Source organism: Halichoeres trimaculatus, unplaced genomic scaffold, assembly GCF_033239565.1.
Source record: "Halichoeres trimaculatus isolate MK-OKI-2021-1 unplaced genomic scaffold, fHalTri1.1 fHalTri1_scaffold_13, whole genome shotgun sequence".
Lineage (NCBI taxonomy): Eukaryota > Metazoa > Chordata > Actinopteri > Labriformes > Labridae > Halichoeres > Halichoeres trimaculatus.
Window position 1 is genome coordinate 13,845,622 of NW_027437191.1, and position 16,509 is coordinate 13,862,130.

The following is a 16,509-nucleotide window of genomic DNA, read 5'->3' on the forward strand; positions in this document are numbered from 1 at the left end:
TGCACCTGCTTGTGGCTTAAGCGAGCTTTGTGGAATCATGGGAAATTGAGTCCTCGACGCAGCACACGCAGCCGGGCTGGTAGCCAAAGCAACTACAATTCCCAGTGAAACATTAAGCTATTCTTATGACAGTGTTTTTCGTTATTTTTATTGAAAAACTCTAAACATTAATCGATAATATGTTGTCAGATGTTGCTATAATAATATTCAGCTTGAGTTTCAACTTTCCACAAAGATTAAATAATGCTGTTTTAAAGTGCCGTTGCAAGAGGTAAAAATGGTGTACTTTGCCTTATTGTACAGCAGAGGGCGCGTTCACATAACAACTGACTCAGCATCTTTATGCTAAAGAATAATAAAACACTTAATTTGGCAGTCTACAAAACAAGGTTATACAAAACAAGGTCCAACATAAAACGATCAATAAAAGAGAAATAGAGAAAAATGTGCGGACAAGATTAAAACTGAACAGAAGAGAATAAAACAATAGAAAAAGGCTGATACCACCAGATTTTTTTAATTATTATTCATTTATTTATTCATTTATGTTTTTTGTTTTTTATTTAATTTTATTTATTTATTTTTATTTTTAATTTATTTATTTATTTATTTATTTATTTTGGGGGGGGTGTCTAAAAATATACCAAAACACACAAAAAAAAAATAATTCTGAAGATTTAAGATCCTGCGTGTGATACTGTCTCAGAAAGAAATGTAAGCTGCATTCAGAGGATGAAAACACACTCAGATAAAATCTCCTGTAGAGGCACATCAATTAACATTTTAAAAGAGACAGAGACAGTGGTCCTAATTCTACATTGAAACAGCTTTTTAGCAGTTAGAATGAATATATTACTTATAAAAGTTCTCTCTTAATGAACTTTATGTTTGTTTACAGGCATAAGAATGTGTATTAAAACTTGTGTTTGCAATAAAAATATGATCGGGCCCATGGATGGTAGAGTTAACAAATTGTCTTAGAAAGTTTTACCTTGACAGCATTCATATTGGCATTTAGTTCTTCTCAAAGCTCATTTAATTCACCTAAAATTATGCAAATTGGAAAAAAAAGTCCTTAAAAGTTGATTCTGAAGTGGGATGTGCTAACTTTGATGTTCTAGTTGCATATTATTATGACCTAGTGTTTTTATTTCCTGTTTCAAAACAGGGTAGATTATTTGCTGCATCTATCCTGTTCTGCCGTGAGTGCTTGCCAAAACTTTCTGGTGTCATTGTTGACACATTTTTCTGTTCTTCATCAATTCAATGTGCGGAACATCAAGGCTGTAGGAAAGTGCAAAAACCATCAGAATTAATCAGAATTAATCTTAACATCTGTAAATATGATCATTTTATTTTCTTTGAACATTATCAACAAAACATTTTTGGGAGATCTACTAAGAGTTAAAGGAAATGGTATTGGTATGTATGGTAACCAGGAATGTCAATGAACCATGTTATAAATGAAAGAGAGACTATAAATCATCACCTTAAGAATGATGGGTGATGATTTAAAGTCACCCAAAGTCAGAATTAAAAATGACCAGGGCAAATTAAAAAGATAATACAAAAACAATGTGGGAACTCGGTGAGTCTGTCGAAAACAAACATCTTCAGCAAACCGTGCATCCTGCTGTCAGATCAGTATTTTAATGATTGAAGTCTGCCCCTGTTGAACTAGCAAGTGAAAACTGGGCTAAAAACCTTGAGCTAATCTGCCAAAGGAAAGGAATTATGTCACCATGTCTTTATCAGTTTCAAGGTGCAACCTGATAACTGATATGTTGTTCCTAATATGTTTGGCATTTGACAAGTGAACCAATAGAGTGAGAGGTGCCCAGTGCTGCTGAGTGTGCATATGTTACTGTGCTATCTCAGTGTCTCAGTGGTGTAGCTTTGATTTCAACATTGATACCAAAATTCCCAGTATCGCTCACCTCTACTAAAACCTATTCTCAGATTTCATCACATAAAAATGTATTGATTTCAATACAGAGTTGTTTGTTTTATTGTTTTTTACATGCTTTTGGTGTCGGGTTAAAAATGACTGATCAATAGAGACGAATTGGAGAGACTATAAATAACATAAAAGGCTGAGCTAAGGTACATCTATGTTTGTCATATTTTGATGAGCACAAGCAAAAAAATGAACACATGCATGCAAGCACCCACACTCACAGTCATGTGTGTGCACACACAGACACACCTTGGGCTTCCTGGAAAACTCAACAGGAACCTTTACCCAGACTGTCTCTTGCACAGGAACAAAACCATTGACAAAACAAAAACAAAGCACAACTGACAGTTGAAGCATAGTTCTAATAAAACTAAACTTTTTGTAGATTTAGTGTTTAATGCTTTTTAGAAGCCTTACTAACATTTCATTGTGTGACAGCAAAATGACAGGTCAATACACCATAAATGGGGCTCTTGATTGTGTATTTGATCACCACACTGGTGAAGAGGAGAGAGGCCAGGAAACTGATGGCGAGGACAGGATCAGGTGTCAGAAGTGAGATGACACAGAAAAATGTCCAGACTAAGACATAACTGATGGGGAATAATCCAGTGATGAAAAGGATGAAAATGCTGGAGCTTCTGTCATACTCGGGTCAATAAATGGGAACTCGTACTGGCCTTCATCCCCACGTGACTGAAAATGTCTTCAGGATGACCCTATTACCTACAAAATATGCTGCAAAAGGGTCAGTGAATCCAAGTCTTTTGCATCTTGTGAGGTTTCAGCCCAATTAGGAAAAGGGTGGGAAAAAATGCCCTCCTTTTCCTTAAGTTGGGCCCAAAATTCAAGACAAGAAGCTATAAAACAGTGGTTGGCAGTTGCGTAACCTGAAAGATATAGAGACAGACTAATATAAATGAGTACAGGATACAGAACTACTGCTGTGTCATTTTTATGGAAGTATGGGGTTTCTCCAGTCAGAAGCATCTTAAGAATTGACATGAGGTACAAAAATGTTCAAGAAACAAACCAAATGTTTGTCTGCTGAGGCAAACAAAATTTTCTGCTTTTTCACAAAACAAGTAAATAAAACACAAAAAATAGAGTGTATCAAGTTAGAAATCCACAAGTGCTTTTTTAAGTGTATCAGCAAGAATTTAGGGTTTGAAAGATGAGTCTTCATTCATTACAATCCACACCAGCATGAAGATTCACACCTCCTTGTACAATGTAGAGTGCAAACTTAACCCACCTTTACCTCTTTTAACTCATTTGAGCAATCATGATAAACTAAATACCAGCCTGGAGCTTAGTTTATTTTATCAATGGAATAAAATGTGCATTATATCCAAGCACTTATACTTCCACGCATCACAAGATACTGGCAAAATAAATATGAATATTTTCTGCCACTGTAGCATGTATCAGATTCAGCACTGCTGGCCTGGGCATTGGAAGTAACACAGGAGGCCATGGAGCATGGGATGGAGTAGCAAGAGCAGGTGGAGCTCTTCAGGGTCTCCTCTGTAATAACCTGCTGCAGTGTTCCTCTTCTATCTGGAAGATGTTTGGCTGCTCTCCTTGGGCCTCACAGATGCTGAAGTAGAAAAGGAGTGGACATATTTCAGTTACATAAATATGGACTTATGCCAAGTTTCTCTAAATGTAAATTGCAAATGTCATGGAAGTGATTTAATGGAAAAAAATGTTGTAGCAAGAATTGGTGACAGGTTTGAAAAACATACTAGAGAATGTTTTTCAGTGTCACATGTTGCAAGTTAAAGCCACTGGAAGAAAATCTGGTAATTCAGAGTCATCTACCCACGCAGAAAGCTCAAAAATAAAAAAATATATATCTTTTTTTCTAGGTAATATAATTCAGAGTTTATGAATACCTTTGAGAACAACCTAAAAATAACTTTGAATTATATTTACAAATAGTCTTTAAATATGGTGAAATTTAATCAAAAGTCAAAAACATGTTCTCAAATCTATTGGCCAAGATGCAAAAAAATCAACTGCAATAGACTGGTCAGCACTGAATTCACTGGTATAGAGACGTACAATCCTTTGCACTGACTCAGAGACATCTAGAGAAGGTTAGGTTTAGAAAGTCAAAAAAGTGTAAGTTATTAACCCAAGCTGAGTGTTTGCAAACATAGCAAATAAAACTAAAATAATAAAACATTAGTGTTGGGGATGAGTAAGAGTACTGAAGTGCAGGTTGCTTTCAGGAAGATGTGAAAAAAGTCCAGTCTGTTTACTCACATCACATTTACAAACAAAACACTGTGCGTGGATTGGTGCTGTGAGGTGTCAACGCAAAGGTTAAAAGTCAGCACTTGGGTAGGGTAGGTTGGGTAGGTTGAGCCTCTTAAGACCCATTGCCCACATATGTGGACCGTACATTTCTGCCTCTCAGACCCATGATACTTCACATTTTTAAACTTTGACCAATTAGCCACATTTAGGGACCCCGCCCATATCATTTTTGGGTGAAATCATAATTTTTGCACCCATTTTAGAGAACCAAACAATGTATTTAAGAACAATAACACTTCCAACAAGTTATATAAATAATCAAACTTCCTGTACAAAGACCAAGTTTAGTTTTTAAACTTATTAGGTATCCCAGATGGCAAGGTAAATTAAAAAATGCACACCAGACTAAAGCTCAGGTCATAAGAGGTTAAATACAAAAAATGAACAAATGCCTTTACCCCTCCTCTGCCTGTGTGTTGGTGTTTGAGTTGTGTCAGGACATTTCTGGACAGAGAGTAGAAGTGGTTACATCAGCCCATCATAGTGTGTTCAGTGTGCAAGTGACTTTGTGAGTTTTGAAAATTCTTGCAGACCCTACCTTTAAAATATAAATGTGAAAATATTTTGAGGTCTCTTCTAAAAGGGTACGACCCATATATCCAGAGACAGGCCTCTTGTGTACGACCTACCGGTCGTAGATGATTCCATCAATTCCCTGCTCTTTCAGCTTCTTCCTGTTGTTGCGATCATTGTTGTCGTCACCCCAGCTGAACACCACCAGGCCTTTGGACTGAGCATCCTTGATGAGGGAGAGGTTTTTCAGGAGCTCCTCTGTGTGGGCACTGATCCCCTGAAGAAGCAGGAAAGAGACAGCGTATACAGCACTAAAACTAGCTGGCACATTTGGTGAAAGGAGTTCTGTTCTGAGTGAATGCACTGGCCTGCTTCTGTTGTCTGTTAAAGGTCATTCCTACAATCAGACTGGAGTTTCTATCTAATGTGTGCTCTAATACAAGCACAGTACTGCAGACAACTTTGCTTTGTGAGTGGTGAGAGCATGTCTTACAATTTGCCTTTCAAAGTGACTTACATACGGTATGTGTTATTTGCATCAAGGTATCTTCCGAGGTTGTCTACTACATTTCATGTAGTGGTCAGGATCATTTGAGCCCTGTGTAGTATCATTCTGAAAAAGTCACGTGACACCCTCATGAAAATAAATACAAAGGTCTTATATATTCAGTAGCTACGTTGTGATGAATGCTTGATTTTTTATTGTTGGAAAAGCTCACCAAAATATTCTCACGCTGGGCAAAACTTATGGCAATCTGAGTGGACCGGCAGCGGATGTCCATCAGTTCAGGATACTTCACTGAAACTCCCTGAGTCAGGAAGAGGATGGGGTATTTGTTCTGCTTCTGACGCACCCTGCGGAGAAACAAGTGACACCATGTTGGCAGCTATGGGAGAGCACCAATTGCACTTTTGATATCTTAAAATCCCTATCCTCAGTAATTAACAGTGCTTACGTGGTGCAGATGTCCGGGTCAAAGCAGGAGAAGACGATGCGTCTCTTCTCAGCATTCTGCAGCACACAGGACAGGATGATGTCGATGTAAGTGTTCATGTTGAAATAAGAGGACAGGTTTCCATCCCATGAGCCATCCTGTAAATAAAGAAGCAAACACAGAATAAATAACATGAAACTTCATCCTCAACCAGAGACCAGTTAAATCTCAATTCTTCAGCAGCTGATGGTGTTATGATCCAGTAGACTTGGTGGACCCACCTTCATTTGAGAGATCCACTTCAGCTCAATGTTAAAGCCCACATGCTCAGGAACAGCTTGGAAGATCTGGAGAACACATATATATGAGAGGATGTTTATTTTAATGTGACTTTTAGAAAACAATGAGAATTCTTCTCTAATGGCAGAGAAAAGCTGCTTGGTGATATACAGTAGTGGTTCACCCGTGAGAGTGGGGGGAATGGCTGATTCTCTTCATCATCTATCGGATCTATCAATGACAAAAAGATGCCTGTTAGTTACAGCATAACGATCCTTTGACCCATTAGTTCACTCATTCATCACTTAGACTTACATTGAGGCACACAAAACTTAATCCAAGTCTTTTGATCTGCTTACATCTCAGTTTACTGCATGCAGTAAACATAACAGCACAGCTTTGAATCACGTTGTTTATCAGAGATAGAGAAACACAGAAAAACAATGGATGCCTACCTTTGTCTATGTCATCTTTTATCGCATTGGCATAGACCAGCTGTACAACAAAAGAAAGCATACACTTTATGGTCCTCACAGTCAACAACATACTGGGAAACTTGTATGGTCACATTATTTGACTGCCTACATCAAATATGATAATCATGTAATTAACTAATTGCAGTTCATCACACTTTGATTGCGTACCAATATTTGACACCAGCAACATTTCTTCTATTCAAATTAACTTTGTTAGATGACTGGATCAATGAATAGACATGAGCTTAAAAAACAAAATCCTGTTTTTTCCATCAAAGATACTTCCTTTTTTGGTAACACTTTATATTAACTACACCTTTTTAAGCATTAGTTAAGCATTAGTTAACAATTAACTTATCATCTGTAAAGCATCATTCATACATAAATACTTATTTGTACGTCATGTACAAACACAGTTATAAATGTTTTATTACTCATTAATATGACCCTCTTTAATTTATTAACAAACTCTTTGTTCAAACTTCATAAATAATGGATTTAACAATTACAAATGAGCTATTATGGTCTTTATGAACCACTTTATTAACCATTTGCAGACTGTGATTTTATCATTTTGTAAGGGTTAGTGAACACCTAACTACAGAGCAAATCATGATTAATCAAGGTGGTCATAAAGGCCTTAACTCTATAATACGTATATATAACTATCACTATATACAAGCTATAACTCTCTAGCCTGGCGTTACTAGGGCACTTTCCACATTGGGTAGCATCGCTACGATTGGTATGCCGGGAGGCATGCAGTGTTGTCTCGAGTGCATCAAGAAGCGGCGATAAAATGCATTTTTTTTCTGTTAATCATAGTAAAACTGTAAAACCTGTATCAGCCCTACCCGTAAAATAACCAAACCATTTTTTGTTTGCATAGAATTTCAGATTATGTTGGTGAATATGAAGTGAAAAACAGTATTTTGGGTGTATTATCTTCGAATATCAATTTTCCACTGAAGGAATTCATCCTGTACCTGCCTTGTGAGTTAACTGTATCCACACAAGAATCTAATGCATTCATTTTTATCACATGCTTTGACAAACTTGGAAACTTCTGGACGGGCCTTTACCTTCAGGAGATGCAGCTGATCAAAGGTCAGGTCTTTGACTGGTATTTCAATTCGCTCCATAAAAATCTGGTCATTTTTCTACAAGAAATATATGAATTGTTTTCAGTGTTGACTCAGATTTTTGTTAAGTTACGATGATTACGATGAGTTACGATGAGTTACGATGAGTTACGATGAGTTCAACTCTTGTTTTTTACCTTCCTGGTGGATATGCAGCATGTCAGGTCATGGTATACAATAGGAACAGAATCCTTGGAGAGTTGAACATCAAACTCCACATAGGCTGCACCCTTGAGAAACAATATTATTGTTACATAAGTAGGGAATAAGTACAAAGATGAATATAAATCCTGGTGTGGTCATGTGCCTCACTTACATGCTTTGCAGCACTTTTAAATGAGGCGATTGTGTTCTCCCTGACTCTGTGGTGCCTGTGGAGCACAAGGAAGAGAAGGTTTGTTGCAGGATATTCAGAGCTGCTTGCCTCTTATGCCACACATTGTTTTGCTGTTAACCCGTTGCTCCTGGTATGCACACTATGCAAAGCACTCTGACCTACTTGAGCTGCTTAGCTGCATGGGTGCTGCCATCTCCCCTGTGACCCACATTCAGAGTACTTCTTTTCTTCCAGTACTTTGTAAAGGAGGAGCTCATGTCACACTGGAGCTCCTGCATGGGCCGGATCACCAGGTAATCCACTGGAACAGAGTAACAGACTTACTTATGTGAATAGTGTTAGCTGAAAGGCAGGTTAAGTGGTAACGTTTGCATCCTTGAATAAATATAAATACTCTGAGTTGTTCAATTCTTGTTTTTGCAAAAACTTACCTCTGACTTTTCCGATGGTCTGCCGGAAATTTCGACCCATAATGGGAAGTGTGGAGGACCCGATGTCTTTACCACTGTCCTGGAAAGAGGAGGAGAGGAGGATAGCTGTGCCCACATGACCTGGTTGAGCATCACCCTGGACGACATGCTCGCTCTGATCCTCCTATAGAAAAACAAAAACAAAATCAAAATCAAAGAAAAGCATTTCAGTAAAGTTGCAAAGCACGCTCATATACGAACTGATCCCTAAATCTTCGACTACCACACCCACCCTCACTCCCCAAAACAATTATCTTACAATTAGACTTTCCCACAATATCACCTCAAAGAATTCAAAGGCGAGCTCCAGGTTGTCTGGGTCCATGGTGTGGATGCTGTACTCAGTCCACTGAGAGGGCTCCAGCGTGTACCCATGCTCAGGCTGGGATTGATAAGACTTGTAGCCATTGGGACTAATCATACTGATCCCCAGAGTGGTGGTCATCTTGTGCCATGATGTTGGACTGAACTCATCTTCGTGCTCTTCCTCAATGCCCTGTACAGTCAGCTTGATACTGAAAAAATGAGTAAATTCAAAACAAATACCCTCACAATAAAAAACAACTCTATATTTTATTTAAGAAAAAGTTCACAAAATTTGTAAGTCATACTAATCGACAAACACATTCTGTTTAAACTAATACCACACAATCATGTCGTTAGCCTAATAGCACAATTGCCTAAGTCACACACACACTTTAACTATTATTTTGAGTGTCAAATAAATTTTGATAAAATCAAAAAGTTAATAATAATAATAATAATAATAATAATAATAATAATAATAATAACAAAAATATAAACATTATATTATAAATAGTACTAAAAAAATCAAGTTGGTGTGGCTTTTTTCTTAACACATGGTGTAGTGTGTTCTTCCGAACACCTTAACTTTGGTTAAGCCCACAGAATTTTTTTGCCAGCAGTGCTGTGGAACATTTAAAAACTTCAAACTTGCAACAATGTTTTGTTTTGGGCTTTAGTTTTATTTTTATTTTCTTTTTTTGTATTTTGGACAGCTGGGGTGTCCTCCCATGAACTTCATTCTTGTTTTGTGTTTTAAATATCACAGATTCAGTGCTGAACAGGACTGAACTTTCTCCTTCTATAGACAGTTTGTCTTACCATGAACTGATGAACATTCAGGCTTTTGGGGATACTTTTTAACCCTTTCAAGCTTTTAGGAAGTCAACAATTCTTCTGGGAGCTCTTAGGTGAGACATGGTTTACATCAGGTAATGCTTCTTGGAAATATTGAACTTAAAAGTAGTGCATACTTTTCATAGTATGTATTATATGTAAATGTTGTGATGGTATTGGTTTAAGCAGACTGTGATTGTCTGTTCGCGTGACTTAGATGAAGATCAGAACATATTTTTAAAGGGTAATTTTTCTTGCAACCATTGAAGCTTTTGTTAGCTTCTGTGATAACAAATATTAATATTGTTGCGCAAAGGTCACAGGTCAGGTGAGTTGATAATATTGCTTTTATAATCTTTTGTTCTGTCTTGTGTAGCCACAGCTAGGGATGTCCCGATCACCTTTTTTTTGCTCCCGATCTGATTCCGATTTTTTTACTTTGAGTATCTGCCGATCCCGATATTTCCCGATCCGATCTTTCAGCAATGCATTAGGACAAAAGAAAAGAAAAAAACTCCTACAAGTTGTCCTTTGAGTTTTTTTTATTTTATTTAAATGAAGGTATCATTCTAGCAAACATGGATACAGCTTTTTTTCTCCACTTAGTGCAACATTGGATCAACAAAATAAAAATAAAGCTTCTCAGTGGTGCACCACAAGATAACCTTATATGTGTGTCAATAAGTTTGCAATTTCTTGTTTGCAATATCGTTGTACTTGTTATAATAACAAATAAAGTTATATTCTAAAATGAATGACGATGTTCTATTACACACATTTTAATTAAAAACAAGAACTAAGGCCCCAGGATTTTTCAGATTCTGTCTCCCCTGATCTCCGATCGTTAAAAAATGCCCCGATCCTGATCACGTGATCGGATCGGGACATCCCTAGCCACAGCTTTCCCTGAGTGGTGTTGATTCCCACCTCCGTGTCACCCTTACCTGAAGCGAGACTTCTTGAATTTCTTCTTGGTGATTGACACAGGGGACACCTTAGAGTGGTGCAGACGCAGGCGAATCTCTGTTTGACACGTCAGCCACCCAGAGTCCACACAGCTAAGCCCGTCTACAAGAAAAGAGTAAGCATTACACAATAAGAATTAGTGTGACATGTATGTCCACTTTGTCTATGATGAGAAGGTTGCAGAGACAAAAGCAGGGAGGACACGACTGTTTGTTTTGTCAGGGTAAAAGAGCTTCAAAGAGAAGGGAGTAAAGACAATGTGTGTCTGAATGGTGTATAGATCCCACACATCAGTTAGAAAAGTACTTTAACATATGTTTACCTGTAACCTGGAAAGTACAGAAAGCCAAAATTTTATTTTATCAGACTTACTGTGAATTCCAAATTGTCCATCATAAATATTCTGGTGGGAAGCTGTGAGATAAGAAAAAGAGTGTTAAAAACATGATGCAAGAATCTGAACTGGATAAAAGTTCAGTTCCAATCAAACCAGAGCAAGAGAAACACTTCAAATCTTAGCTACAACTCTTCAAAACAAGACGGAAAATTATAAAAACTGCTCTGAATCTGATTTGCCTGAACTTTGTGAAGCAGTTATAGATAAATCCTTTGCATGCCACTGAAGAGGATTTTAAAGGAAAAACTGGGTGGGGTCAAAGAAGGCATGAAGCAGGATGCAGAGGGCTCCACCACAATGGAGTTTTAGTTGCAGCAATAGAGGACATTGCGTACACCCTGTTCTGTAGTGTTTCCTTTGTTTCTGTAATTTATTCCAGAAAGTGTCATCTCTTTTCTCTTCTAACGTGCTGAAACATGCAAACAGCCAAAACAAGCAGGGAGCTCTGGAGGCCAGCAGTACATAAAGGAGAGCTCGAGGTGGAAACACTGTAGTCAGGTGGATGGGCTTCTTTTTGATATTTAGAAAAAATAAATAAATAAGTAAATAAATCAACCATCAGGCTTGACAGCAGCTGACACATCAAGCCTTTTTTACTAGTTCAACATCTGTTCAGTTACAGAAAGTGCAGCGCAGGGAAAGGGGGGTCCAGAGGGGGTTGGAGTATGACACAGTAAACCGAACCCACCCACAGCATTTCACCTCTTTACTGTTGTTCTCTACCTGTGGGGCTCATCGTGCGAGGCTGCTGATGGGTCTCCCACATATTGATTATCACTTGACTGGGACCACCTGCATTCTGCAATTCCAATGTTTGGTACAGTGTTAGGGTTTCACATGAGATACAGTGCACTACTGTTTCAGTCCGGCTTGGGAGCTGAGTGTGAGAGAGAAATTAGTGCTGGCAGTTACCCATCCCCATGTAGGGCTGTCAGCCAGCATGGGATGAAATCTGAAAAGGGGATTTGTTAGGAAAAGAAAAATAAGATGATTCTTTAGTTTTTTGTATATATAAAAATTAATTACTGCTTTGGCAAAAATATGTCTTAAATATCACATTCAGCCCTAAACAGTTTTAAAGTTTTATAAAAGATTCCACTGTGGAAATATAAACACCAAACACCAAGCACGTTTACAAAATCACAACTGGTACAGTACATTTGTCAATAATTTCATCCTGTACTAGATTACTAAGGGTGTAATGGTGACCACAAGGAATGCACATTGCTGATAACAGCCCTTACAGAAATGCCTTATTTTTGTCTTTATCAGCCAGTCAGTAGCTGATGCTTGTCTGTTAAGTTTCATCAGTTTCATGCCGGTGCGCTAGTTTATCTCACTGCTGAGGTTTTTATTTGTCTAGATAAGTCATCTGTTGGGCTAACACATTTTCTTAGGGTCAGATGAGGGACTTGGGGAAAAAAAAACATTGCAAAGCATGCTATGACTCACTTCAATGCCACATGCAAAGCACATGGAGGAGGTGACATGGAAAAATTTTAGCTATCAGTGCAACTCAGATCACAAGCTAGACATATGATGAACATGCAGTTGGTAAAAAGATGTGCAAATATTTTCAAACTTGCACAGAAAGTCCTGCTGCTCTGTCACAAAGCTAACTGCGAAAATCTTCAGTCAGGGATGCTCAAACCAAACTCCTTCAGAGAGAATAAATTCAGACGTTTTACAATCCTGTAATTTTAGCATCCTTCTAGCCAGTTGTTTTGTTTTCAGTGTGCCATAACTGTAGCAACTGGAGTGAGTATAATAAGCTGTGCAGCTGCTGAATACCTCTGCTACGTCACAACATTCACATAGCCCACCATGAGAGTGATCCTCTCCACAAGTGTTATCTGTCTCAAACACCCCACACCGATAGTGCTCTTGCACGTTTCCACAGGGTATCAGGGTGTGTATCAGCATTCTCCCTTTCTTACATCTCAAAATAAATGAGTCAACATGTTGGTGCATGTCCAGTGTTTTCCAACCCTGCAGCGTGAAAACCAAGCCAATAGTTAAGGTGTGGCTGCTCATAGGCAGATCTCAGCAGCCACAGGTGTAAGAGACTTTACAGCAACCAAAAGATAATGCATCAAAAAATTGCAATTCACTTTTAAAGTTAATGATAGTTATGATGTATGTGGAGGATCTGCTCACCTTTGACTCCAGAAAGAATCCTTTAAAATACCGATACTTGGATTCAACTCCTCTTGGAACTGTGACGGTTGTAGTCCAAGTGTTCCTGTCAGGAAAAGACACACAAAGACAATATTTTGGGAGAGCCATATATAAAAAGAAAGGAATACTGCATCCTTTGACATCATGGTTCATTTGTATGAGACTTAACACTGAAAGTATAACCCACCCATCGTTCCCATCAGGGTGTAAGGTCACAGCTCTCTGATGACTCCAACTTCCCAGAGCTTCACAGCTACCAACAACTGCAATCACCTCACCTAGAAATGACCAGACTAAGCTTTAAGAACTCATCATTGAGCAGAAATAGATGTCCACTTATATCATGATTTACAACATTTTTATGTGATAAGTAAATGTTTCCAAGGGCACAAAGTAGCCCACATGATAAATGCTAGCTTTAAACAAGACAAAGGCGTGATTATAATTAATTTTTGTTATATTAAAACTTCTGAACAAAGTATAAAACTGTAAAATTAAGTGCTCTGCTCTTTACGTAAGATGTTGCTCTGATTTAGCAGCTGTAAATACCTGAGGATGTTTCCCCTCTCACAGTCAAAGTCACCTGAGAGGTCTCCATGGTTCACGCACAGACAGAGACTGGGGCCAGGAATAAGCTATGGGACAAAATATTGTCAAGACTGTCTTAATGCAAAAACTTAATGAACTAACCAAAAGTAAAATGCTACTATTTTTAAAATGCATTACAGTACAAAGAGTGGCTAAGGGCTGTTGCCATAACTGTTATTTGAAGGTAATGAAAAGAAGTACTTAAAAGCGCAGCTTTAAGCAGCAACACATGCGCTAAAACCCTTTCAAGGCTAAAAAAGAAAATCTCAGTCCCAACAATAATATTACCTTCTAGATGTTGGCAGTGGTGTGTTTCTCTGCAGCCTCCCAGAGTGATGGATCAGAGATGAGCAGGTCTGCTCATCCTGCAGGTAGATACCTGTCTGACTGTAAGCAAACCAGTCAGTCCACCCCACCCATCCCTGCCCTGTTGGTAAAAGAGCAAAACAAATAGCAGGAACCCCAAGTAACACCTGGCATACCACACTGAGGCTAAATACAGAAGAGGATGAGGCCACTGGGGAGGAATCATCATCATCATCATTATTATTATTATTATTATTATTATTATTATTATTATTATTATTATTATTATTATTATTATTATTATTATTATTATCATCATTATTATTATTTGAACAGTTTGAATTCTAAGAAAAGTCAAAATTCTGAGTAAAGGGCAGACTTCTGAGGAACAAGTCCAAATTCTGAGATTTAACTCAGAATTCTGAGGAAAAATATTATCTCAAAATTTTGAGTTTTTTCTCAGAATTCTGACCATATTTTCAGAATTTCGACTGTACAAAAATAACAAAATAATACTTCAAGAAAAACTGGACCTCGTAGCTTTTTTCAGTGGCCCTAGTCCTCTTCACTAAATGTCATGTAAGGTGTTAACTTATTTTTTATTGGCGGGAATGGGCTTCCATACGGAGCTGTCAGCCTTTATGAATGTTAATGTTTCCCAGACCTACGAAAGCTCTCGTTTTGGTCGGAAGTCTCCCTGTTTAAACCTTCCTCCGGCTATACAACCGAGTTGTTAATTTCTCTCGAGTATCCACTTTTTTTTTCTAGAGTTGGGTAGTCCTGTTTTCTAGTCTAAGTCTGAGTGAGTCCTCCACTTGAGCCCCATATCCAAACTTAAGAAAAGCATCCACCCCTCTTCCTGAAGTTGGTTTGGTCCAAAGACTCTGAACGAGATCCTTTCGACTGCACGTTACACGCTCGTGCGCACGCGCATCTCTATGATTCTTGTGGTCGGAGGGTACGTTAAAGCTCCAGCTCTTGATAAAACGTCATAACATGTTAGGAGTTTTACAAAGTACGTATTAAGGAGTTCAGTCATCCTACGGTTTGTTCTCTCAAGGCAATGTACGTATAAAATGAGACATGCTTAAATGTAGCATCCTCTTTAAGATTCATAAGGATGATAATCAGTAGTAGTAGTAGTAGTATCTACAAAAAATGTTGGTCATTAAAACTTGATTAAAAATACATACTTAAGCTTTTAGAAAGGGATGAGTGCTCAGTGAAGAAATCCCCCCTCAACTACCTACAAGACAGAAAACCACACAGCCATTTACTACTCTTGGCTCGAGTTTGGCAATGATAAAGACCATTGTTGTCAAGAAAAAACGTGACTTTATCTTATACTTTCAAGTTGATTTTTTTTCTGTTATCAGGTAAAACATCTAATTTTGTTCTTGACAATTCAATACGAAGAAAGTAAAAGATCAATCTTGGAATACAGTGAAATTGTCAAGTCAAGTGTAGTTTTGGGAACATTTCTTTTAGTTCGTGATAAACAGTATACTACGATACATTTGACTATTTCCCATAGTCCAAATCATTTCCGAATTATTTGTTTTAGAACTCAGCTTTATGTTATCAAATCAATGAGGCATACAAGCCATTATTAACTAACAGGAGTTCAAGTCTTGTAATAATCACAAGACCCTGAGTTGATAAGAAAACAAAAACAGGTAGCAAGGATATGTATTATGAGTTTTTATGGTCAAGTGTAATGGAACAATACTATTCAATATGAAATGAAAAATGTATGTATCTTAACCACTTTTAAAATGTCTCAAAGAAAATTTCTTCTGCTCCTTGTGTAAAAACGCATTAAAACAAATGGTTTTACATAATTTGTGCTATATTATAGGGATACTGTGATCACCGATAGTGTTATTTGCTAATTCAAAAATCCTGAAGTAAACATAAGGGAGAGACAAATCTGCAGAGGACGGTGTCTGATAAAACAGCCATGAATCAATTAACAAACATAGGTTCTGACTTTATTTACATAACCACATATACGTTTCTTAGTTTATGTAACCTGAAAGATATACAGACAGACTTCAGTGAATGAGTTCAGGATGCAGAATTACTATTGCATTATTCTTATGGAAGTATGAGATTGTGAAGCCAAATGTGTTTTTTGGGGAAAGAAGTGCATTTGTTCATTCTGTACAAACTCCCCTAATCGGGAAGAGAAGAAACAACAGGTGAGGTAATGGTAATGTTGAAAGAAACAAAAGAAAAGAAAAGAAACAGACCTGCTTGTCCACCTTAAGGCTGTGGTATGCTTGTGCGCTGAAGCAAATCAAAACATTCTTCTGTTTTTCCACAAAAGTGAATAAAACACAATAAGAATAAAAGTACATCCAGTTTGAAATTCACTAATATGTCTTTTCAGACGCGTCAGCAAGAGTTTCAAGTTTGAAAGGTGAGTCTTCATTCATTACATCCACACCAGCATGAAGATTCACACCTCCTTGTTCAATGCAGAGCATGCAGACTTAAC

General features: G+C 37.7%; 1 pseudogene; it reads right to left on the reverse strand.

The window, feature by feature from the left end:
* Positions 1-2,446: 2,446 nt before the first annotated feature.
* On the reverse strand, positions 2,447-13,713 carry LOC141802315 (glycerophosphocholine phosphodiesterase GPCPD1-like; annotated as a pseudogene).
* Positions 13,714-16,509: the final 2,796 nt, after the last annotated feature.